Source organism: Molothrus ater, chromosome 3 (assembly GCF_012460135.2).
Source record: "Molothrus ater isolate BHLD 08-10-18 breed brown headed cowbird chromosome 3, BPBGC_Mater_1.1, whole genome shotgun sequence".
Lineage (NCBI taxonomy): Eukaryota > Metazoa > Chordata > Aves > Passeriformes > Icteridae > Molothrus > Molothrus ater.
In genome coordinates this window covers 14,754,101-14,781,170 of record NC_050480.2, presented here as the reverse complement: position 1 = coordinate 14,781,170, position 27,070 = coordinate 14,754,101, and the positions used below count along the sequence as shown (strand labels likewise).

Genomic DNA, 27,070 nt, shown 5'->3' with positions numbered 1-27,070 from the left:
AGGCCTAACCCCATCATTTCCTGGGGAATTTTCCCCTGATTTACTTAATAGCTCTCAAACACTAAGCGGGAGACCTCCGGGTGCTATTCCCTGAGCATGTTGGTTTACTGGCATTCATACTGTGTTTTAAATAAACACTGTTTTGCAGGCCCACTTGTTTTGAAAAATAAACTTCTGGGTAGAAAGAGCTAGTTCACATCAGAGGCAGATTGGTAGCGATTTGGCTCTCCCCAGCAGATGGGAATAGGTCAGGCTTTTGGGTTTTGGGGGGTGGGGAGGGAAGAAGATGTCACCCTTCCTTAAATAGCACCTAGCATTTCACATTCCCTAGGGAGAAGAAAAGCCTGAAACCAAAGTGGTAGCTCTTTAAAGGGGTGCTTTGGGAAGAGGGCATGGTAATAGCCCTGCAATGTGCCCCCAAAGGGCATCTCATTCTCCATCTCCAGGGGTGTGACTTTGTCTCTTCCTCACCCCTGTCTTCTGCTGGACACTTGCTGGTCCACAACCTTCATCCTCATGCTGAAAGGCTTTTGGAAGAGTAAAGACCACTGCCCTTACCCTGACTATCCTGCCAACTTAGTAACCTATTCCCCTGCCCAGTCTGGGATGGGAACCATGAGGAATGAGGGAGGTTTATGTCCTCTTGGGCAAGGGTATCCCATGTGATTAAAAGATTTACTTTCTCCCTGAACTGAGGGTGTTTTTAAGAAAGCAAAACTAGGAAGATTCATCGTGTGTGTCCCCTCTTTCTTCTGGGACTCTCAATGTGGTTATCACAAATCCTTGGACAGTGGGAATAACAAGACCCCTTTGACTGCAAGTCCCACAGTGGACTAACCAAGAGGGGACTTGGCCAGTGGTGGCAGCTTGCTGGGACACCAGTGGGACAGGAAACCAACAAGGTTGTTGCACTTGTCCTGAGCTGGATCTGGCTGACTTGAGGTGGAGCTGCCCTGCCAGCAGGGAAGTCTGAGCAAAGCTGCAAAGTGGTGTTTACAAAATGGTTGTCTGAGAAGTATGAGATGAAGATCCTCCATGCTCAGTATGATTATATCTATATCATCTATATCTATATATCTAAATATGCACAGGTATGTTTGTTACCCAGTAGTTTGCTGCCATTTAGAGGAAGGAAAAGGGCAAAAGGGCTTAGGAGGTTCTGCTTTGAGGACCACTCTTGTGCCCTAGTGCTGTATCCTCTGATCTTCCATAAAATACACCAGGCTTGGTAGCACAGTGTGCAGCCAGTGGAATGAATGCAGGTATTTTACAGTGGGAAATATTTACCCCATGCAGTATCTTACACTGTGGCCTTCCTCTGAGAGAGCTCAGTTTGATCACCAGCTCCGAGCAGTACCTTGTCCTGACATTTGCACAAGACGTATTTCAGAGCTGACATTTCAGTCCTGTTGATAGGATCACAGCATATTCACTTCACCATGTTTGGGGTTATTTCTTTCTATTTTGCTCCACTACAGATCTGGGCCACGGTAGTGGATAAATGGGAACCCTCCCCTATTCGCCTGCATCACTGTCTTCTCTTAACTTATTGAGACAATTTATGAGGTGAATGGGATTAACGACATCCAGTTATTTTCTTTGGTCATTCTCTATAGCCAGCATTGTCAAAAATTGCTACTAAAGCCGTGCCCATGCTGCCGTGCCTTGGGAGGAAGTTTGGAGTGGCAGTCCTGGTAAAACTAGGTGGTTGGCATGGGTGCCTTTATGATTCTCAGATCAGAGGTATATGTCAAAACAAGGTGTTCAAACTTCTGAAAAGACAATCCTTTGAGAGCTCTGGGGCTAGGCTACAATGTGAATCATTTGTCTGTGGGAAGGGTCACCAATTAATTAGCAGTTTTATTTAAAAAAGAATTTAAACTGGCAGCCCTTCTGAAATTTAAGCACATTGTTCAGGGTGTAATTATAGATGAAATATTAGAGAAGTGGACTAATTACACACAATGCACTTGAGCCCAATTAAAATAGCATCTGCAGTGAACGTAGGGGTATTCTCTTTCACTAATAAGAAATACTTTCTTAACAACAGAAAATAAAATAGCTAAATTGGATATGCAGTTGAGATTATAAATATCCTATTAGCATATAAAATGAGGATTAACCTTATTTAATCACTGCTTGCTTGATCATCAAAAGTCATGTTTCACCTCTATAATGTAGCTGTATCCTCTTTGAAGAAAAAAAAAGCAGCATATTAATAAATTTGGCTAATTAGGTGCTTTTTCTCATCTGCTCAATGGAGCTGGTGGAGCAAACCGGCTGGCCCTAAGAACTTGGCTCTTTCATTTCTTGAAGTTAATTTCTCGCAGACATCTATTGATGAAGTTGCAGGGTTTAAGCAGATTTGTATGTGGCATTCTGTCCTGTATGGCTTGGTGGGTAATCACATCGAGGGGGACTTTGAGCTGTGAAACTGTTGGGAACAGAAGAAAGATGGGGGTAAAGAAAAGAACCTAAATTACAAGTTTTACCCGGTGCAAAATAAAGTTCTGCATTAAATGTCACAGTGTGAGGGCCCATTCTAATGTCAGTTACCCAGGAGGTTGGAGCAACTTGGTTTACAGTGGGTCTGTCCCCGCCGGTGTCCCTGGGAGCCAGCTGGTGCTCAGAGGAGGCTACGCTCCCGGCGCAGCAGGGAGAGGTGCTACCCGCCAGCTGGCGACTTGGCTGTGCAAAAGCTGGGCAAGGGGGCTGGGGCAGTGAGTGAAGCAGTCTGACCTCCAGTCTCTTCTATAAATATTCAGCTGACCCAGGATGCACAAAAAGAGACAAGCTCTGAGAAAGAAGAGGGCTTTGAATCCATTATTTTTGGATATTTTCTGTCCATGTCCCGTAGGGAATGAGTCCTGCAGTAGTACTGTCTGTTATATCTTAGGATTGCTTGGCAGGTTTCAGAGCTGGCCTTATTTACAGGGCTGTTCTGTTTCTGGCTCCATCACAACATCCTTCCGTTGGGTCTGTGCATGGTGGAAAATTATACTAAAGCAATGGTGGGGCAGGAGCAATCCTATGAAATATGGGCATAGTTTGATCTAACCCCGTGCAGCTCTGCTCCCTGGTTGTGTACTGTTTCCATTAGTGCCTCTGTGTTTTCCTGGCATGAGGGCCAGTGGCTGATAGCTTGCAGAAGCTGAGTTTTAAATGTGCCTGTTGACATATTCCCAGAGGAAAGGCTTGAGCAATACCATCCTCGCTGGGCTGAAGCAGGGCCCTGCATCACTGATGGCACGCGTTTGAGGGCTGGTAGCTGTAATATGGGCTCGTGGCTCCTTGGCTAAAGGTGAATGTTACCCCCTGCAGTTTGCCTTATTCCCAGGGACCATTTCAGCTTTTATTCCATTGTGTGTGTTCAGTTTTGATCTAAGTGTGGACCTAAACCCAACCAAAATGAGCCCAAATCTAGTCTCTCAAAATACTTGATACTGCAATGCCTAAAATGAATAAAGTGATTTTCTCAGCAGTAGCAATGGTGAAAAAGAGGATAGAGGCACAGAAAATCCTATATTTAATTGCAGCTTCTCTTTTGTGATTTGTCTCCACTAAGCTACGCTGAAGCATCAGCTGCCTCTGTCCTGTCCCTAGGCAGAAGTGTGAATTTTCCACAGATACTAGTCAAGTGCACTGAGGGATGGTGGTTTTATTTATTGTATTCAAGGAGCCACAATTGGATGTTTCACAATAAACTGGGCTCAGCCTGTGATTTACAGTAATGGGGAAGAGCACTCTGCTGGCATGGCCCTGGTGTTGCCAAGTCTTGTGATGGTTGCAATGATTTTTCCTTACTGCCACAGAGCCTGGAGCAAAGTGTTCATAAGCATTTCAGCTTGCTTTTTTCTCTTTTTTTTTTTGTTTTGTTGGTAGTGGCAATGGAAGGCTTTGTTTTCTTGTATTAAGAGCAGCCTTCCATCCCTTAGGGCAGAACAAAAGAGTTTGGAAGCATGTTCTCAGTGTCTTCACAAAGACTCAAAAGGCAGTATGAATTTTTTTTTTTTAAAGGAACCCCCAGTTTGTTTTCCCACGATTGGTTTAAGTCACTCTGGCATGAGTTCATATCCTTTCTAGCCTGATTCATGGAGACTGGAGAAGGGCAGCAGTAGCAGAAGCAGCAGCAGCTACCTCCACAGGGCAGGAAGTGGGGTGACACAACCAAATTAGGTCTGCAGGGGAATTTGGAGCTGATAGGGTAGATATACACCTTTTGTTGCTGCTGTTCCTGTCTTTAAATCTTGTTATTACTTATATTTTTAGGGCTTATACCCATTTTAATCTAATAAGCTGGTAGAGGGTTAAAGGAACCGGAAGTGTAAGTGTAGCTCAAAATATTAAAATCAATCTTGTGGTGGTCCTATTTCAGTGCTTTTCAAAACTCTCACTTCCAGCAACTCCTGGCTGTGGCACAGGCCATCTTCTCATTTGTAGCCTACCACTCTCCCCCTCCTCTTCTTTTGGTTCTAGAAATCACATTCAACTAAATCCTTCAGAGAAACACAGGAGGCAAATTGAAAGTGACTGGGAATAAAATAGACTTTGCCATGTGGGGGGATTTGAGGTGTTATGCTGTAGGGGAGGGCTGCGGGTGAAGTGACTGAATCCAGAAACATATGGAGAATGGAAAGGTCTGTGGCTGATCGTAACATCAAAAACATGAAATGAAGTCAGCTGCCATAGTAGAAATGCAAGTTCAGGGACTCTGCTGCAAAGAAATTAAGGAAAATACAAGTGGGAATAAGAAACATTTTTCTGGCTTTCATGGCTATTTGTATGGCAAAAAACCTCTCTTTGGGCTCTGGTTTGAAATTGTTTGTGTTTTTTTCACTGATGCTATAGCCTTAAATCATGGTAATATTCCTGAGCATAGAAAAGATAACTTTGGGGACTCTAGTTTCAGCAACAGGAGAATTAACCACTGCTTTCAATAAAGCTGCAGCCAAAATCCTGCCTTTTTTTCTTGCATCCTGAGCACTGATTCATTAGGCAAAGACAACATTAACAGCAACTTCTTGCCTTGCCAGGTGGGCCAAAGAGTTAAATCAAAATGAAGCTGGCAGTTGACTTTTATCCACTTACATCAAATTAAGGGAACTCTCGGCTCTTCATGTGTTTTTATTCCCTGCAAAGAGAGAGAGTTTGGGAAGTCTAAAATCCCCGAGTGCCACAGAAATGTTAGATTTGGGTCTGATTCCCTTCAAAGAGATCATTCATGTTGCTTGCTACTCAGCCATCAAAAATGAAGTGGCCCAATTTCCAGAACCACTCGGCAGCCAGCAGCTCCCTTTGAGATTTTTCTCGTGCATGCTCAGACCCTGGAGCAAGAAGAGCTACTGTCCCTTCTGTACTGCAGAGGGGAAAAATTTTGGCCATTTCATTAAGATGCCTAAATTGGGCTTAGAAGTAATTTACAATCCTAGTTCTGGCCACCATGATTTGTCACTTCTCATCATTCCCTCCAGTTCTTCAGGGAGGTTTACACAAGCAATTCAGCTTCAGCATGAAGTTGCTACATTACAGATAAAGGGTCCCGTTGCGATGCTGGATTGTTTTATGGGGGAAAGCAGAAACCAAGATGCTTCAGTGGGAGGGGGGAGAAATAGGTCTTTCCAAAGAAGATCAAAGGAGGCAAGAGAGGGGGACTGATTTTCAGCAAGAGGAGAGCAGGGCTCATCTCACTGCCTCTGTGGTATAATTTAAGGCTTGTTCAGAGACCCATTGCACAATTTCTCCTGTAACTGGATGGGGGGGGGAGTGTGGGGAGGAGAACTTGGTTAAATTCTAAATGAGTATTTCTTCAAGCGCTCCAAGGAAATATGTTCTTTCCCCGTAGAGCCTATACATTATTTTCATGTAGTAATGGGGCCTCACATTTCCTGGAACTATCAACCAGACCTTAATTCTCCTCACAAGACATTCCTTTAAAATTGTGAAGCTCTCTTAATCAACCTTTGTATCAGCAGCAAATTTGCAGTATGACCTAATTTGAAAGATGTCTTGAAGTGCTGACTCAAAGGGTTGGTGAATAAAAGCCAGTCATTGCCGCCGTGACACTAATGTGATGCAAAACAAAATCAAGTTGCATCAGCTGAACATTAGTTTGCAAAAAATATTAGTGATTGAAGCCACTTGCTGGTCATCTTTTATTTATACTTGTGAAATTTATATTTCTCGGGGTCTGAAATGGCTCTAAAACAAACTTCTGGAGGAGAAGCATGAAGAGACTCTTAAATGGTGAAAAATCCCAGTAGGATCTATACATCTAAGCTGCATCATTTGCACTTCATAATCTCCTCCCTTTTATAGAGCAGGAGGCAGACACATTATTTTAGAACTTTTATTAAAATATTTATACAGCAACAGATGAAAATTCTCATCCTAATATGTCTCTTTGCATTTTTCGATTACGTTCCAAGTCTTTATCTTTTTTTTCCTTCTCTAATTGAAACACAGATGATACTCCTTCATTCTCCGGATAAGTAACTGTCTCAAAATGACTAGCAGTTACTTTGGGACTCAAAGACATAAAAAGGAAAGAAGGGATTTGGGCCAGAAAGTGTGTGGGGGAAAAAAACATCCCTCACAAAGCAAGGAAACCCCGTTCCACTATAGTTTTATTTAACATCTCCAAAAAGAAAAAGTGAGTATAAATTATTGAGGGGTTTTTTGCTATAATTTTATGGCAACATTGTTTCAATTATTTTTTCTTTTTTTCCCTTTAGCTTCTCTTTTACATGCTTTCTTAAGGAAACTTATTTGAGCTAGAACAACCTGGCCAGATAGGAACAGAGTGCATTTCTTTACTGGTTTCTGAAATATTGGCAGCTAATTTACACTCTGAAGGGTTACTGAAGAAGCAGTGGTCTAGGGATGAATCAACTCAGCAGAACTATTTTTCCCTGCACTTTTTTTATTATTTTACTTTTAAATTGAAATATCAATAATGCAAATCATCTATGTGCTTATAAAATGTCTATGACTTTCCACTGTAGTGTCTGAAAACCAGATACATACAGATAGACAGAACAAGGGAGACAGGCCATTAATTTAAAATTTAGAGGACCAATAAGTTTTTGATAGCAATGGGTTACTGTGCTAATGATTATTTAACTTGCTTCATGTAGGGTTAAGTGTGTATGGCTATGCAAAGTGCAGTGCCTTATTGAAGTGAGACAATTTTGCCTCGGAAATGTTATATTCAAAGCACAGGGAGGAAAGCAGCCAGATTATAAAAAACAGTTAGTATATGATGGCAAATTTCAAGCAGCTGAGAAGCAGAAGCTGCTACAGTTATAGAAGTAAATTTTGCTACTGCAGGAAAAAAACCAAAACTTAAACAACCGTACACAAAACTAAAATACTTCTGAGTTTCTTCTCTGCTTCTTCTTGGAAGCTATTTTAATATGACTGTATTTATTGATGTGTGCAAGCACAGAACAGGGAGCATGGCTGGATGTTTTATCTTGCTGTTTATTCTCCTAATTGTTCTCATCCTTTCTTTTGGTTTGCCTTAATTTTCATGTTTTTAAAATTTTCTTGTCTTTTACTTATTCTCAAGATGCAGATTACCACAATAAGATACCGTGGGATCTGGGCTTTGCTTGTGTCTTTCTGAGCTTGAAGGGACATCTTATTGTAGACATATAATTCAATACTGTACATACTATTCAAGAAAACTCTGATGATTCAAGTAAATGGTAATACCACTTCTAAGTTAAAAAAAAAAAAGCTGAAAGTAGCAATAAATGTTTGATAGCCTGTAAATGATTTACAGATTTTTTTTTTACTCCAGCACTCTTCAAGTACAGTATGTTTGTGTTTTTTATGTTGTTTATTTTGTCTTTCTAAAGGGATTGCACTTGCTAACCTCACAATTTTGGGTTGTTTATTCTTTATGTGGCTGACTCCTTAACAGCACTGCCATTTGTGAGTGTTTTGTGTCCTTCAACCCTCCTAGGAAGTTGTAGGCAGGAATGCTCTGAACCCTCTAGTAGTTTTCTATGGGGAGAGGATGGCAAAGTAACAAATAATGATCTGGAAGTTAGCTTGAATTCAGAGACAAATACTAAACATAATATATCTACCTACCTGTAAATATATAAAAGAGATTTTTTTCCTAAAAAAGAAGTAAAAAAAAATGCAATGAAAATTTATGACCTTAACATTCCTTCAGGGTCAAGCAATTTATCAAATTCTCTCACTTTCTGGTTTCAATTACACAGCTATTGTGGAAGGAACTTATTTTAGCAGGTTCATTTGCCTCAGTAGGGAATACAGGACTTTGGCCTAATGCTTCACCTTTAGTGCAGGCCATTTGAGCCTTAGAACAAATACCAATCATCACTCTTAGGGGAAAAAAAAAGTAAAAAAAAATCTGCATCGGTATGGCCTATTGGAATGGGGTTTCTGTCAAGGTAAACGGTTGTCGGCAATGACTGTGGTAGAGTGGCGATAAATCCCATTTTATTGCTGAAAAATTCCAGCTTCTCTCCATGCCTGACAGCTCCCCACATTCTCGTACCCATTTGGGCAATTTCTGTACTATGTCCATCTGGTTCTTATTACCTCTCAACCTGCCAGTGTCTGATCCAGAAAAAGTGCAGGTCAAAAACAGGGGAAAGAAACCAAGGTGATGGACAAAACAGAAAGAGTGATTGAGAGACCAAGTCACGCTTCCTGTTCCTCCCTCCCCAGCCAAAAAAATATGTGTTTGAGTGGAATAAACAAACTTAAGGAAGGTTATTAGCCTAATTATGAAGTTGCTGTCAATGTCCTTAAAATACAAAATTAAATAAATATTAATCTATATGCTCCAAGCTTTGGTATTGCCACCAAATTTTTGCCCAGGACACTGATGACAACTGTCTAAGTAAAACCTTTCTGGAGAAACAGGAAAAGCCAAGACTTCAAATTCTTAAATCTTGGAGTCCTGGTGTGACCATTTAATCTGCAGCCTTTTTCACGGTGCCCTTGGAATTAAGAAGGACGAGACTTGTCTCCAAAGGTTCATTTGGGGGTTGCAAATTGTTTTAGGAGGGCATCAAAAGTATAATTTAATTGCAATTTCAAAAAAAACCCCAACCCAAAGTAAAAGTTATGCTAGCTTCTTGATAGAAAAATGAGAAAGGAAAGTCTTTATTTCCATGCAAGTTTTGTGCATACTGCTGAACTCAGACCTAAGTTAGAAAGTCCTCAAAATCCCCTACAATAAGTAGAGAGAAATTTGACAATTAAAAAAAAAATTAAAAATTAAATTAAAAAAAAGTAAAAATAAAATAAATTAGCCCACAACAACTGAACTGTCAATAAGTCAAAATAAAAAAACCCATAAGAGCACTTGCTCTCCTCCCAGCTAAAACTATTTTCTGTGGCATTTGTCAAGGACCCCCTAGTGCTATCAGGAGACATGCTGATCCCCTTTCAATCTCTCCCTTCAAGGGAGCCAAACGAATTTAATTGCAATTTCTGTATTTATTCTACCTGGAACACCTCATTTCCCACCCAAAATTTTGCTGGCTGTACTTTTTTTCCCCGTAGATCACCACTCCTCAGGATCATCACTCCTGCGGTCTCACGTTAGCTTACACAGTCTCTTCCCACATTCCCTGAAGATGCAAGGGAAATTAGACTTAACCTTTTGGAGCTAAAAAATCCTAAAATTCTGACTGAATTCTAAGGAGCAGAAATTTCAGAGTATGCCCTACCATCTATTCAGTGATCCTTGGGGAGGAGGGCTCTTGAGCATCCCATGCTGGGATGGGATACACGGTAGGATTTGCTGGCAGGTGTAATGGTCTGATCTGGTACCAAAGGGCTTGAAATTGTGGAGATATTAGGAATTATGTCCCCCCAGTTTGCACAAACCTTTTGGCTCCCAGAAGCTCAAGATGGGGCTCCAAGAGTGAAACAAGACACAGGGGTACAGTTCTCAGAGGAGCTGGAGGAAGACGTTGCCATTGAACAAGGAGACAGGACAGAGAATGTGTAGGAAGGAAAAGTTGGGGAGAGTTCAAGATTTTGCTCCAGAATAGGTGACCTAAAAACACCATGTGCAAAATGTGACATGCACCTCACCACCTGTCCTTGCAATTTCTCCCTCTGATGCTGGTGCATCCATTTAAAATGGGAATTTGGAGGAGATTGCTTTGGTGGGAAAAGTCTTCCTCTCTGCTACCTTTTGGTGTCAGTAATGGCCCTGAGAAATCTGACTGCCTGTGCTTAGGATTTGCTTGCATTTGTCATGGATTATATTATTATTTGTCATGGATAGAATAAGATTTTTTTTTAAGTATTATTTTCTGCATGTATTTTTCTTTGTTCAGTTGTGGGGGGCATGCCATGCAGATTTAGATGCCAAGATATAAGAGGGCCGTTTGAGACATCTTGGCTTGAAGACCAACTCAGCCACACTGCTTGGTTTGCCTGTGAAGCCACTGAATACAAAAGAAGCTGATATGAGGGAAAGCCCCAACTTTGACAATGAAAATATGTCAGCATGAAAATGGTTAATGGTGAGTATTATAGCTTCAAAAGAGCCCATTGGCTACCCCTAAAGGATGCCCTGCAATTGTTAAACTCATCAGATGCAACTACCCTTCCTCAGCTAGCCCTTACATTTGTCTGGCTAACAGTAAAAAATACTATAATAAATCGGTAACATATGTTGCCAGACAAGAATAAGTGATATAAATAAAGAGTCAAGAGACATAGCCCCTCAAGAATAATGTGTAAAGATTTAAACTTCCAATGTATTAGTTAAGCTAGGAACATTTTAGGAGGAATTTGAAAGTGGTGTTCTGTTTGTTTATATCATTCCTTCTCTTTTTTTTTTTTTTCCCTCTCTTTTTTCTTCTCTTCAGATTGCATTTTAAATCAAAATGTTCTCCATGACTGACTGCTTTGCAGCACTAGGGTAAGTCCCATTTTTCCACAGCTTAAACAAAAACTATGCCTAAGAAATCTATGCCAGAAAGGCATTTTGCTGGGTTTTGGTTTAGGAAATAAGCATAATGTTGTGGGGAAGACATCCTCTTTTTTTTTTTTTCTTCTTTTTGTTATTTTTTTTTCAATCCAAACATAGAAAATTGTGCATATGCAAACATAGCTGCTATCAAGAAAGCCAATTCACTTTAAACGTGACAACTCTCCAAACTAGTAATGCATTAACAGCTGCAGCATTAAAAAAGAAAATATAAAACCAAATATGCTTTGAGACTTGGCTGGATGTTTTATTTATCTTTTACTTTTATTGAGACATCCTTTGAAAAATGGCATAAAATAAATAGTTTTACAAAGCAACAACATAATCAATCTCTAAATGAGAAGATAAATCAAGGATTTCATTAACTGCTGGTAGCCAGTTTAAATTGTAGTCTTGTCCATAATGTCTATCTATCTATGTATGTCCAAGTTATATTAAAAACCTTTAAATGGCTTTGTAATATCAGCTACATCTAGCTATTATAATAATTAATGATACTGTTTTATAAATCAATATATGTATTCTTGATAAATTCATATCCAGTTAATGGTGTAATTTAAATAAAAAATTAATGTAATAAGGGACATACTGAAATAGGCAGGAAATCTTTAAAGGTTAAGAGGCAAATTTGTCTAAATTCTTTTCTTTGTACCTATTTTTTGAGAAAGCCTCCATTGAAATGCAGCTGATAGCAGGCTGGCTCTCCGGATCGCGCTCTCGCCATTAGTTTTGTTTTAACAGCACCCGGTGAGTTTTTGCAGGCAGAGGAAAAGGGAAAGCCCCTTCAGCAGCAGGAATACTTTCCTCCTTGCTTTCTCATCCTGCTGCAAAACTGCAAACAAAAACAAAAACAAAGACAAAAGTAAAAAGAAAGAAAGAAAAAAAAAAAACCCCCACCACTCCGGCATTTGGTCAGAAGCAGAAATGGTAAAAATGCTCTTTTTTTACCATTCCCCATCGATTCCATATTTGTATTATTACAAAAATATTTTGCTTCTTCTATACGGTGTCATTAAAAAGGTAAAATATGAACATTATGTTCCAGGCATGAAGTGCATTCAGAGGAGTCTGGAAACCCTGCAGACTGTTCAGTGTAGTAAAAAGCTGTTCTTTATCTCTTGTTTTAAATACAGTTAATCCTGTTTATTCAGCAAACACATTTAAGAGCAACTTCGAGGAAAAAAAAAACAAAACAGAAAAAGCTGGAAATTGCCTTTTTCTATCTGTAGTGGCGAGAAACCGTGGCTCTGTTCCTTTGCTTTTATTTATAGTCAGTAACCACAAAATATATCTCTAACAATAACAGGGATTTTAATAGGCAATATTAATTGTTCTTCCCTTAACTTTTGATCTGAAATGTTTCAAACAAAAGCCTGTTGCCTGTTTATATGATGAATTTGTTTGAAGAATATCTTTCTGAAATGATGCAAAACATGATACTTTGTCATTTGGACTGACATGGGACAGAAATGCCATTTTAATGCATTGAGTGATTTTTTTTGTTTTCTTTTCGGGGGGGGGGCAGTTTTTTTCTCAACATTGCTCTGCCTTATTTAGAGCAGCAGTGATCTGCGCAGTTTCTTTTGACACTGATGGGTATTTCAAACCCCTTACACTGAGAGGAGGGAGAAAAAGGAATTTGCTGCCAGCCACAGCGGCGATGCAGCTCCATAAGCCATCACTTATTTGCTAAAAGTTTACATTTCAAATGAGCTTGAAATGTAAAGGTGGGCTTTTTGTTGCTGGGACTGTATTTAGGAATGGAGAGAGAAAATAGAGAGAAGATGATTATGCTTGTATGTTAAAGACTATCAGGATATTGGTAATACAGCCATTTAAAATGTATTTTGTTTTTTGATGCAGCTAGGAGCAGGAGATTCACAACCATATCTGGGATGCTTGATTTAAGCTTTATAGGAAAAAACATCAAACAGCAGCTTACAGTAACATACCGAAATACATTATACATTTTAAATATCTTCAGTTAGAAATGCGTGTTATATTTTTTACCTTCCCCTTCTGGGATCACTAACATGCCTCTCCCCAGACAAAGCAAGGACAAGTTCCATCTTTAAAAATTATCTGCCTTACAGATCACATTCTCAGGCATGTTCCATGCTTTTTATTACCACGGATAACCTCTTAATGCTATCACAATTTTATACTTGTTAAGTGGACATCTTCCCTATATTTAACTGCAAAAAAAAGCAACTTCCTTTTGGGGGGTGGGAGGAAGGAGAAATGCTTTGGGATGATTAGAAACATAAGTTTCTATCTTCTGTCACACCAGCCTATCAATTATTCAAAACCCTACTAAATTTAGATGTCTGTTCCTAAAACGTTGTTTGCACTCGTTCCCTGGGAAGATGGAGGCAGCTGATAATTTGGCTAAATTATGCGTTTGAGCCCAATGGTTACAAATGAAAGAGTTGAATTCAGCAGATTTATTTGCCACTGATGAAAATCCTTGGTAGCAGGATTTTAGACCTCCTCCTTCGGGGAGCAAATCGAGGGGTGAGGTGGTGCCCACAGGTATTTATGTGGACCAAACCTCATTGTTACAGCAAATAACGTGATGCATCAGTGACTCGGTGGGAAGTTTTACTGATCAATTAGGGACTGGCTACTGGGGGCAAAGGGCCTAAAGCAGCCCCTGAGGTCCTTTGTACCCCAGGTAGTCATTACCTGAGTGTAAAGACCAGTAAAGGGGAAATTATTGCTATTATAGGATTACATGTGAAGGATGCAGGGTGGATGACTCTGGATTATACAGGGTGTAATGTGCTCATCCCAAACCTGCACTTTGAGCATCCCTGATGCAGCCTGGCTGCTGTGATGGTGTAAAATATCTCCCTTTTCCAGCAGTGTCGGGGTGTGATTGGCAGCAAGTCTGCACTGAGCATGGGCGTCCTCCCGTGCACACCAGTCACAGGACGTGAAGGGGGAGTTTTTTTAATTTATTTTATTTTTTTTATAAATAGATAGGCTCTGACAAATAACACCGCCTCTTCACAAAGCTCCTTCGCAGCAGCTAACAGACCTCTGCTGGGTTTATCAGTGACAGAACCTCCTTCCCTAAAGGAAATAATATTTTTGGTGAAGATAATTCAGCTGATATTGCAATAGCTCAGGAGGGCAAAAAGCTGCAGAGCAGAGCAGAGCTGTTTCCAGCAGCCCTGGGCACAGGGCAACACTGATTGCTGCATTGGGCATGTTTCAGAGGGCCAGGCACGAGAGCAAGAGGAGAGCTGAAAGAAATGCTGCTGACTGTGAAAAATAAGAGAATAAATAATCAAATAAAATCAAATCCATGCAAGAGAAACACCATCCTTTCTCTTGCAATGACAGTTGCTAATTGCCAAAACACAGACAGCCTTAGACCAAAAAAAAAACCAAATCAAACCCCTCAAAAATCCATAAAGAACTTAATTTATATTTAGAAACCAAAATGTTTCAGGCAAACAGCACGCAAATTGCACAAACCCTTGTGTCGTTCCCCACTACCCTGTACTGACTCTTAAGTTACACTGCTGAGGAACCTATGCCCATTTTTACAACTCTGGCATAAAAGCAGGCGAGTGGCAATGGGGAGGGAAAAAACCCAACCCCCAAAAAAACCCAAAACAAAGGACGTGTGAGGGCTTTCATTTATTTAGATAATCCTCCTCCTGCTCCACAGCGTTTTGCTGTCTTTGTCAAAGTGAATGACAACAATTTGGCCAACTCTCTCTGAGCTGCACTCAACAGTGACAGGCAAATTATCAGAGGCCCTGCACTCCTTATTATCAGAGGAGAAGTCATCAGGAGGACGTGCGGAGGATCCCTCTCCCCTGTCACTATTTGTCAGTGGGACAAGGGCCACTGCTATGGGTAGCTGACAGGTAATTTCAACAATAACAATTACTCCTATTACTGGTGTCATAAACAATTCGCCCAAGGCATGACAATAGCAAAGCTTTATAATTCAATGCCATATAAATAAATGCCAGCAGGTAACAAGTAATTTAGCTCCAATCAGGCCTTGGCCTTGGCATTAATATTGTTATTGCAAGAAAATAGAAAATTGAAAAAATTCAATATGTTAATGAATTAAGAGGGGTTCAAAGGCTAAAGGGAGGGGAGGCATGATCCAGAATGAGGGGAAGGAAGAAAACAAAAGATACAAAATCATGCTTTCAGAACCAGCCCCAATATGTGTTCATACAACCTTATAACTAGTTTCTGATATAGAACATGTTCTTGCTATGCTGCTTTTCAGGTTAGGGCAAAAGGCGTGCAGGAACCTGAACCCCACCCCTTGCCTCCATCTGCCACACTGTGAACGACGTGCATCGAAAAATAAACTGAATTTAACGGTTTTATTAAAAAGTGAATGATATTTGAAATCTCATGCAAGACATAGATTTAACAAAGATTAAAAGTTATTTACAACTCCATTGCTTTATTGTCCACTTCTTGCATGCTTTAATCTTTTTTAAACGAGCTCTGTTAAATCATTGATTCTCTATTTATCAAGAATTTTACTGCACTTTTTCTCTCCCCAAATGCCCTTCATAAGCCACAACACCCTAACTCTCTTACGAGAATGATGATCAGCAGCAAACAAGCTAAATACCAATATCTTCAAGTCCAACTTCTTTATCAACCCAATTTGCAATTTTACTATTTGTCCAGCAAGACAATGGGGCATCAGGCTGACAGCAGTAAAAGAATTTGAAAATCTCTAATTAGGAGAGCTGCAGAGCAATTAACGCATGTCAAATTTCACTTCATCAAGTGCCACTCTAATTTTCCCACTAAAAATTAATGGACTTTTCTTTGGGGGGTGTGTGTGTGTGTGTGTGTGCTTGTGTCTGTGTGTGTGTGTGTGTCCCCTCAAGGCAATGTTGATTCAAATCTGCTCAAGATGCAGCGTTGCACAGCTAAGCATCTTCTTGATTACAACCCGACACACTTCTAACTGCTTTCATTCTCACTGCCACAGATACTTTGTCAACAGTCAAATTACGCCATGCTGATAACAATGCATAATGGTCTTCCTCAAAGGAGGCTCCTGTAATGGAGCAGCCTTTCATAAAAACCCACCAGTTTCTTCTCTGGGAGATAGATCTGGATAAAAGGAGTTAAGCTTTTGTGGTTGCAGCCATGGTTGCAATGCATTTTTTTTTTCATTTCTCGTTTTTTCTTCTTCCTCTCATGCTATAGTTTATTTATTTTTCTACTCACCTGAAATTACGGCAGGGAGCTGTTTGAAGAGTGATACAGAATGGAAAATATTTATAGTCACTGTTTATACAGGCTTTGCTTTAACCACTTTACTCCAAGACGTTTTCAAGAGCAACATCCTCATTTCAGTACCACTCTTTTTTTTTTTTTTTTCCCTTTTTCTTTCTAAAGGTGCAGGGCAGCATCCTGCACTCTTTGCATAAGCACAAGCCCTGCTGACGTCAATGGGAGATTTTCCGGGGCGAGGGCTGAGTGCCTTGGCCTGCTGCTATAAACACATTTGGACTCTCTTTTAATGGATGGTATTTAGATTCTGTGTGGTGCTTGTTTAACAGGCACGGTTTCCAGAGTCCTCAAACATTGTGGGGCACACAAGACAAATTGTCTTTTTGTCAAAGCAGCATGAGGGCAGGAGAGAAGCACTGAGCTATCACAGGCAGTTTTTGCCTTCCACTCACTGCTCCCTGATCCGCACCTCTCTTTTCCTGGGAGATCAATAACAGCAAAAGTCAGAGGGTGTCATGGGGCAGGATTTCAAACAAGTAGAAGTGGAATTAATAAGAATAACATTCTACAGTGGCATTAATATATTTTTGCCTGTAAGTTTCAGAGCTGAAGTACAGTTGTCTGCTCCCTTGGAGAGAAGAAGGGTTAGCACCCACAGCCCTTGCCTATCACTGGGCTTATTGCTGCCAGCCACCCCAATGACATGGGTCTATAGTAGGGTGTATATAGTCCTTGGTGTGTGCATGTCTGTTTACACTACAAACAAAGCCAAAACCACACATTGCCTTTAATCTGAGCCATCTTTCCATCAATATCTTGTTTCTTGCCCCAAATAAATGACTGATATTGCAGTGCCTGGTAACACAGGCACTGCAATTTTCTGTATCCTCCCTTTTGTATATTCATCCCCACCCTGGCAGGTATTAACATTTTGCAATTAACTCTGTCCGATATACTAAGAAATGGGAAATTCAGGATATTTGGTTCCTGAATTTTGGATGTTCCCCTCTCTGTCCTCCACTTAGGATGAACAAATGAGTCTTCGTCTAATGACACAGCCCCAGTGCACACACAGTCCTCAAGCATCCCCAGACCAATGGCATGGCAGCCACTGGGTCTGCAGGTTAATACATTTGTAAGTGCATTTCTTTTTTTTTCCATGTCCTTGTCTAAACTTAAAAAGGTCTAACGCTGCTTTTAAACAAAGCAGTGATTATATACTTTGCCTCGACAACCTCTACTTTTTTTTTATTGGGGACACCCTGCCCCCCCTCCTCAAAAAATGCTTCCATAAAAACAATAGGCAAGGCCATAATTTAAAGAGAGAAAAATGTGATTATATAACACATCCTGCAGTAATCAATTTTACCTCCAATATCTGCTTTTGTTTTCAAAATGCTAAATAAACAATACATAATGCATCCCTCATCAGCCAAAACCATGAGGGCTCTGTGCTCAAATAACAGGAAACATATTCAATTTTCCTAACAGAAGACAGTTCATTAAGCTGTGCCACATCAAATAAAACTTTAATTTCTCCAGCATCAGAGTCGCAATGAAAGCAATTGAGGAAGATGAGCCATATGGTACTTCTATCAGCAAACACATATTGCTCATTCCCCCAAAGTTTTCTAATTCTGCTCCCCAGACCTGTGTAATATAGATAATGTGCTCTGAGCGCAGCAACCATGAGCTATCTGGTGTACACTTCTAATACTGTATTTAATGGGAAATAATGAATCATAAAAGCCTGCAGAAGACGGCTTTTGCTAACCTAAATCTCAGCTGTAATTTCATTGTTCTGCGCCTAAGATGCTGTTTGCCCTTTTCAAACAGCAGCAGTTGAACATAATTATGCTGCTACAAACCTGGGCTGCAAAAAGAAAGCCGTCCTAATAGAACCAAGTTTTATTAACTCTTGAAATCCTGAGCTTGGGGCAACTGCAAGCAGACAGCTGCCTTTCAGGTTTTAGGGTTCATTAAACACACGTACACGTATATCTTGATTTCCAGTGCGCAGCCCCACAAATTAAATTGATGATTCCCACATCGGGCCAAAAATGCAACAGGAGAAGGCTATGAAAAATTAGGACATCTTCTTGACATCAGGAAATCCGACACTTGTCTGCTCTAATATCTGTAAGTGCCAAAGAAAGAGGGGGATTTTTTTCCTTAAAGGTAAGTCTATTTTTCTTCTTCTTGCCAGATATAAAAATTGTGGTTAGTGCCTGGAGTAAAGGGCCCCTTAAACTTTATAGTGTTTACCCTTCATTTGTAAATCCATAATTATTTATTTAATGATATCATAAGGTTAAAAGTTAAACAGCACTGTATTTTCTCTGTCTTTTTCTCCTCTGCCTTTTAGAAAGGCAGGTTTGCCTATCTTCAAGGGACGATCGGTCAGAGTTGTTTTCTGAAGAAGAAGCCTATAGGTAAAGAGGCCTCCATATGTTCACACAGGAGGATTCATAAAGGCAAGGACAGGAACATAAAGGTATTATTTTGACATGATGACCCCTGGAAAACGTCTTTGACTCATCCCAAGTAAGTGTCTTTCTTTCCTTCCTCCACCCTCTCCCCCTTCCCTCAAAATACAGGGCTAATTGAAGACATTTTCTAGATATGCTAATTATACACATTGAAAATATATTTTAGTGACTGTGTTTGTTTTGGCAATATATAAACCAACACCCGCCCCCCCCCCCCAAAATTAAATTAAAAAGAGCAACTTTTTAAAGTTAGAGATTGCCTTTTAAAAGCTTATTAAAATCAGCATGTTAGATGTCTGTCTTTGAATTAGCTCCGAGGCTTGATTGCTTTCATTAAAGCTGCCTGTTTGGGTGCTGCTTGGTGAATGTTCAAGTCTGGATTTTTTCCCCCTCTTTTCCCACATCCCCCCTGGCTGCTTCTTACTACTTGTCAACTTGGATTTTCCCTCCAAATTTGAAAGCAAAACTTGGGTTATTATTTTTTTCTTTTTTGAGTAGCAACAGCCATCCCCACCCTGCCTTCCCCCTTGCAAAATACCATGACCAAAATCACTAGCAACCCAAGTCAGAGACAGACCAACAGGTAATATATATACTAAATATATATATATTAAAAAATAGCTTAAAAAAAGACACACCCAAAACACCCACCATGACCAAACCGACACCCCCAAAAAACCCACCGCAAGCCACCAAAAAACTCCAAGCTATCACATTGCTCATAGCCCATGAATGCCTTAAAAACAAATGTTTAAACAGGTTTTCTTTTTTTTTTGAAGCGGCAGAAAACCTCTGCCTGCTCCAATGGGTTACAATAACAATGCTCTATTGCAATGTAAAACAAGCTGGAGGAGAAAAAGGTGCTTTTTGTTACCATTTTATCAAAGCTGTTCATCTTCTAGCTGCAGGCAGCATTTTGCTGGAATTGCAGATATTTCTCTGTCCGGGCTCCTTTGTTTGTGCATCTCATTTGCATATATTTATCTCCAGCTGAGGGTGCTTTCAGCTCATTAAGGCCTCCCCTCACATTATTTCATAAGCCAGCTGCTAGGAGGGATTTCACCTGTGGTGACTGAGAAAAGAGGGGTGAAAAAACCAAATTCTTCATTTAAAAAAAGAAAAAGAAAAGAAAAAAGCCAACAACCAAGGAAATCTTCTGACTCTCTTCCCCTATAAATGGGCACCATTTGTGTTAAACAGCCTCTTGTCATGATAGATGCCTCCTGGGGTCAGGGGGGAAAGTTGATTTGAAGGTCAGCAGTAAAACAACAGACAAACCAGACGCCAAACTGGTTCTTTAGCTGTCGGTGGGAGCAGTGGTACAACCAGGTCTTGAACCTTTTTCAACCTCTAATAAAACAGGGGAAGAATCTGAAGTGGAGCAACCAGGTCCCAGAGGAAAAAAAAAAACAACCCACAAATAATATCAATATCGAGCAGCAACGGGAAACAACGGGGCAGCTCTCAGTGTTACGGGCACTCTGCTATTGTTTCAAGAGCTGGGGAATTAATTCCACTTATTTATTTAAGGCGTGTCAACTCACTGCCTAAACCTGTTTTGGTGTCAAGATGAATAAAACTTTTATGGCTCATAAAATAGAGCCATTCATCTCCATGGTCTTTGTGGTGCCTGGGTTGTTGGGGCTTTTTTTTTTTCCCCCCTTTCCTCCTGGTAGGCTGAGCTGGGCCAAAATCTCTGTGTCCCATTGCTACCAACTCACTCATAGGAGAAAAGAAAATTTAGACAGGGCATCTCAACCTAAATTTCTGGGTTTGATTAGAAATTGTAAATGTTAATTCATCATAGTCATGTGCAAGCCCCCATCTCCTCTATTTCCTCAGCCTAAAACCTACAATGAATTTATATCATCTATATGGAGCTTTGGACCAACAGGTAATAAAATACAATAAAGCTTGGTTTTTATCAGGACACACACACAAAAAAATCCCATTAATTATGGTTCATGACTACTCTAAACCAAATGTTCAAATAGTAGTTGGAAATGATGCATAAAATCTCAGCATGTTCTGATAGGTTATAGAGTCAGTGGTTTATTGCAATGTAAAACAAGCCACAGGAAGAGAGGGTGGTTTTGTTTACCATTTTCATCAAAGCTGTTCATCATGTTGATATACTTATGCTATATTGTGACCCTTACATACATTGCATTTCATATATTTATTTTCCAGGTTGTTGCCACTTTTGCTGCCTTTGCCTCTGAGAAGTTGAGTAAATCCTCTGGCCCCTTTCAAATATTTTCTCATCTGCACTGAATTTCTACTGACAAAGCAACTGATAGGTATGGACCTCAGAAATATTTATTATCATTGAGTAAAGTTTTTTTTTTTTTTTTTTTTTTTTTTTTACTTAATCTGAGGCAATTAGTTCCTGAATAAACACAGACTAAATAATCTACCTCCTCAAAAGATAATCAGACTTGAAAAGCGCTGTTTGGTCCTACCCAAGAAAAGCACAACTTGATTAAAATGCTCTGGAGGTTCACTTTCATTTCTTCCCTTTTGCCCTGGAAAACATTTTATATCATCCCAATAACTTTCATTTTCTTCCCATGCCAAACCTGGGGCCTCTGTTGGTTGTTGCTGTCCTTTTCCCCCACCTTTCCTAAATCTTTAACCCTGCTTCTCATTTTTCTTTGCCCTTAATCTAATCACTAATTCCTTGGCTTGGCCAAATAGTTAAAAATGTTAAGTGCTGCTCACAATTCCTGCTGCCTCCCCCATGTATCTGTCTCTGTTTATGGAACAGGCCCTGGTTTCCTCCTGCTCTTGTTCAGCTGTAGGTCTGCAGGTCAGTAGACTGTAAATACACACAGTGCTGCCCCAACCCATAAATCTGAGCAAAGGGCAGCCTTATATATTCAGATAAGGGATGTAAGGGGTAGGGGGAGGTTGTGGGGGTGGGGTGTGCAGGAATCAAAAAAAAAAAAAATGCAAGAAGAGAATGAGGAGATTCTGTGGTGAATGAGGTTCTTTGCCAGACCCTGAATCCAAGCTGCATGCCCTGCTACCTTTCAGGACATTCCAGCCAGAGATAAATCTGAAATATTCACCCTTCTTCCCACCCTGCCTGTTTATATATAAATCATTACAAAAAGCAGTTTGTTACCTTTGGGGCAAAGAAATTAAACATGAGATTTCAATGGCTTTCTCTCCTCCAGATCTTTGTTGGTCTATTTCCCGTCCTTCTCTCCCTGCCCCCCCCCCCCCCACTTTATTTCCTGCACCTCTGAAGCTTTCAAGGGAACAGTCCCCCTGTTATTGCTTCTCAGTTCCAAGGTCTTAGAATAAATAACATTGTTATTACTCACTTCACCAATTTCCAAGAAGAAATATTGCTGCAGCAAATGCAAGCAGCACTAATATTTGCAAAGTGATAAATGGATTGTTACATACCTTCCCGTCTGTGTGGCCTCCAGCCATCCTCTGGCCAGCTACATCCCTCCTAGGGGTGGGAGGGAGGCTGCCTTTGAACTTAGCAGGGTCCAGACACTTAGTGCCTTTCACCAGAGCCTGCCCCAAGCCCCCTCCCTCACCCTCTGATGGAGAGATAATTTTTAATGGACCATGCCAGAGATGGTAGTGGGACTGGGGGAGAGTAGGAGCCATGTACCAGGACCAAGCAGCCAAATGAAGATGCTTTTGGCACACAATCAGTGTCTGGTGGGTTTTCGTAGTGTTGGGTGCTGTAGGGAGAGGGATGAGAGACTTGAGATGTCCCCAGGAGACAACTGCTGCTCCACTGTCCTCCCCAGCTCCTGCACACAGCTGCTCTGGTGTGGCTACCACATCCCAGATGCCACAATAAGACCCACCTCTTCTTCTCAGCTTCCAGTGATGTGAAAAGTAGACAGAAAAAGCCAGCAGAGAAGAAAAATTATTTTCCAAGTTCCCCCCAGTCTGCCCCCAAAATGTCTCCAGTGCCTGAATGGGAACTGCAGTAGATACCCAAGATACCAGGGATACAGATGCTCAGTGGGGTGAAAACTGGAAAGACATACTTCTAAACACCACCAACCCCACTGCTTATAAAATTTCATTAATTCACATGAAATTTTCAGCAAACTTTCGTAACTAAAGCTGAAGTTAGGGAGGTGCTAAGGCAGGGAGCAGTCTCCTGGCCTCCCCATCCTAAACCTGGTTGCTCACCATGTAACTTCTGAGTTTAAAAAGAGATGGCAATTGGAAAATTCACATGGGATAAATAAAAAACAATAAAATTTTGGATTTTTTTTAAGCAGCAATTTATATCTAGCTCTGAGACATGATTTGGGCTCCTTTATTTTATTAAAAAAAAATCTCCAAATCAAATTATTCCTGGGCTGCAAGTCATGCTGAAAAAAGCTCCACTCTGAATTCACAGTAATTAGAAACAAACCATCACATTTTCCTTCAGACCCACAAGGAGTAAGTTGCTGACATTTCTTAGACTGAGTCTGTTGCATTTCCATGCCGTGGCACTCAGGATAGGGGAGGGTTTGGTTGGATGACTTGAATTCCTTGCTGTGATAAACACCCCCACATTAGGTTATTCAGGCACCAAAGTTGATGTAAAACCTTGTCCTTCACAGGTAGAGCAAAACTAAGCTGCTCCAGAAGCATCATCCCCAGTCCACTACTGCTGGTGTGGCATTGCCTCTGTGGCTGGGGCACCACCAGGAGAAGTGGTGAGAGCATCCTTCCTCATGTGCCCTCCCTGCACGGCCCCTTCCCTTCTGGAGAGGTTTTCAGAAGCTGAGGAGATGCTCACCCGTGTGTGCAGGTTTCATGCGGAGGTTAAACCCAGCAGTACCAGCATCTATGTGGTGCCAGCTTGAGGTGTGAGGAGACGAAGAGTGAGTGCAAATGTTTCAGCAGCCTGGGGTGGAAGTGTTGGCATGGTCTAGCAGTGCTGGCATGTGAACACTGTGCCCATGGGGATGGGGAAGGTGGGAGGTTGAAAGACTTGAGCTATTTATTAGGTTGCTTTTTCCTAAGGGATACCATGATCCATAAAAGAATGAGCAGAATTCAAGGATTGCAGGAAGAAAATTATTCAGAAACTGCTAGCAGAGGTATGAAAGGGTCAATCAGAAAAGGGAACAAAAATATATCTGACATGTTTTCTTCCTGACCAAGGTAAATACCATCTCTTTTTTTTTTTTTTTGTAAGATGAGAAATATTAAAAGGAATGTCACAAGTTAGAGGAAAGACTAGAAATTCCTTTGGCATGGGCTCTCATGCAAAATATATACAGTTCACTAGTAACAAAAACCAGATAGTCTTTACTGTTTTTTAAAAAAAAGAATTAATAGGATCATGGAATTAAAGAATCATAAGGTTGGAAAAGACCTCCAAGACCATCTATTCCAACCTCTACAAAAATCACCCATAATACTCTCTCATAAACATATATGTGTGTATGTTTATGCAGCTGTAGAAGGCATGTGATTGTGCACATATATGTGGGCATGCATATATACCTATAACAAAAACTCGGCATGCATCAAATGAAAATTAAAGTGAGCTGCAAAATTATTTAGGGGAGAAAGTGATGAAAGTGGGTGAGTGCTGAGGCAGCAGTATGGTGAGGAGCTACCCCACTGCTGGGAAACACCCGGAAACCTTCCTAAACATTTATCAGCACCTTTCCTAACTTTAGGAGAAGGGCTGGGAGTGCCCCAAAAGCATGATTCTTCAGGATATTCCTGTCAGGCAGGAAACCTTGTGAGAGCAGCATTGCTTGTTCTCTGTTCTGCTTCCAGCCCCAGAAAGCACACAGATAAGAAGAAAAATCCAAATAATTGAATATATACAAGACATCCACATTTGTATAAACAACAAGCTTTGAAAAGGAAAAAAGAATCAGGTCTTATTTTTTATGATTTCTTTTTCTCAAACTAAAAAAAAAAAGAAAAAAAAAAAGTCAGGCAGTTCTTATTTTATCCAGACCAGTTCATAAATCCCAAGTCATAAATCCACATGATATCCCAGGCTGCTGGATTTTGCATTTGGAGCTCTGAAAGACTGATAGCTGAAAGATTTATAAAATCCCAGGTAGCCGGAGTGCTCCCTATTGGCTCCACATCTGAGAGGTCCCTGCATCCTGCTTAGCCCAGAAATCTGGATGTATGGGATATATTGTGTTCAAGAAGCAGCACACCCCCACCCTGCTATTTTCAGATGTGACGAAGGCTAAAAATTTGATCATGCGAGATGGATGGGCCCTGTTTAGGGACTTTTCTGCACAGACTGGGGTTGTGGGACAGCCACAAACTGGGGTTGCCCAAAAACTGCTGCCACCTTCTGCAAAATTACACCATGGTTTGTGTCATAGATGTATGATTTACCTTGTGTGGTAGACCTGAACATAAACAGCAGAATTGTTTCAGCTGCTTTGAATATATGCTTGATTTTGTTTCTTGTAATATCCTTGAACAGGAGTGACTGCTCAGTAAGAACAGGGGATCATCACTGGGACAGAAGATAGAGGTGAACATGACAAGCCCCTCAACAAAAATTGGTATCTGAGATGCCTTAGATAAAGTACATGTTGCAAACAATTCCAGTGTCAAAGCAGCCAGCTCACAGAGCTCAAAGAGCGCTGAAAGATGATGATGTGAGGTTTTTCTCATCAGTTCAGTGGATGTTACATGTGACCATGTGTATTGGGGTGAAGGTTCCCCAAAACAGACACTCTGAAGACTGATTTGTACTATTTGTATACACAGGATGCTGAAAAAGTGCTTAAGCCTTCCCTCCTCTGCTTTCTTTATCTGTCCTCAATGACCTTATTCGAACCTAATACTTTTCTCCAGACTTGTAATGACAGACATTTCTAATATGCTTTTGTTGAATTAATAAAAAGATTTTAAAAATCCCTCTTCTGCAGTTACAAGATTTGTTTTATAGCTGTAACTAACATCGTTGTTGCTGAGAAATTAAATTATTTGCTTTATGTTTCATATATTTTTATTCATGAGTCTGAATATATTGAATATTTTCCATGAGGAAAATCCTCCTTCATCCTCCTGGAGAAGGAAGGTGGAATCAACCTGAGCTCTGCCTGTTTGGAGATTTATTAGAAGCACATTTTCCAGATAAATTTAGATAATTTTTGTTGTTGTTTGTCTGACTCTACTAGTGGAAATTAAGCATTGCAATGGTTTACACTCCCTGGGGAGCATATGTAATGGTTTATGCAATGGTTTATGCATCTCTTCCTTTGATCAGCCACCTGAAATGAGCACCTTGAGTGGCTTGGCTAGCACATTGTGGAGCTGCCTGCCTCCAGCACACTTCTTCCCCATCCAAATCCCTGCTTTCACTAGGAACAGTACTCATTTAAGAGACCAAACTAAACCAAACCAAAGCATTTATACTAGGAATAAGTCAAACTCGCGTCTGGAGTGGTTTTTCTTGGTTATTCTTGAAATCAAAGTTTCCCCAAGGCTGTTGGTGTGCCTCAGAGGGTGTCTTCCCTTTCCCAAGCAGAACACATTTCTTTCTAAACTCCAAATTCCTGTGGACTGTATTTATGCCATATTACATTATTTCTTGCTGCTTCCTTCCCTTTATCTCTCTTTCAGCTGGGTTTGAGATATCCTGAGCTCATAGCTATTGAGCGCAACACCACGGCCAGGGATGGGGCTGCCTACTCTATCCACCAGGTGCACCATTACTTAATCCAACCTGACTCTACAGGTCAGATGGCCCTGTCCTGCTTCAGGAGGGTGAATTTACTACATTTTGCCTCTTTGGCATTTCTAGCACCTTTCACAACAGCATTTGGTGTTCCACAGCCACTGATTTTGGAAGCTTTGCTTCTGTGAATATGCCTAAATCCCCTGATTTTATAATCTTGAAATGCTCAGATGGGCTTTGCTCATTGCTCATCAAGAAGATTGGGCTCATATTAATCCCCTGATGGAGAAGAACTACCAGAGAAGGGTGAAGGGCAAACACTCACTTGTTTCTATTGATCATCCCCTGCAGTCTGCATTACACTTGTGGTGCCTTTGGAAGCAGGAGATTTCTTTCTCTTTCCAAACAGAGATTTGGTATGTTGAACCTGATCAAATATTATATTTTGCAGTTTCAAATGTGCAGGCCATCTTAAAGTTTCCTTTTATTAAAAGCATCTACAGAAGCTCTTTTCTTGTAATTCTTGTAAGCACTTCACTAATTAAAAATGCTATACAAGGACTAGTATTGAGCTATAGAAATGAAAGGTCAATACATGAACAACACTTCATTTGTAAATAATACAAGTCTGTAATCAATTATCTCATTTTCACAGAAGACATATTAATCTACAAGCAAAGAATGGAGACATTTAGAGGATGTACAGGGGGGATCTTT

The 27,070-nt window shown here is 40.5% G+C and overlaps 2 long non-coding RNA genes across 2 annotated transcripts; both read left to right on the top strand.

Moving 5' to 3' along the window:
* Positions 1 to 10,334: 10,334 nt before the first annotated feature.
* On the top strand, positions 10,335 to 18,375 carry LOC118685151 (uncharacterized). The gene is made up of 3 exons (XR_004979934.1): positions 10,335 to 10,520; positions 10,869 to 10,921; positions 18,236 to 18,375. It is a non-coding gene; the product is annotated as an uncharacterized LOC118685151 (long non-coding RNA).
* Positions 18,376 to 18,611: 236 nt separating this feature from the next.
* Positions 18,612 to 25,571, top strand: LOC118685150 (uncharacterized). The gene is made up of 3 exons (XR_004979933.1): positions 18,612 to 18,766; positions 20,902 to 21,011; positions 23,301 to 25,571. It is a non-coding gene; the product is annotated as an uncharacterized LOC118685150 (long non-coding RNA).
* Positions 25,572 to 27,070: the final 1,499 nt, after the last annotated feature.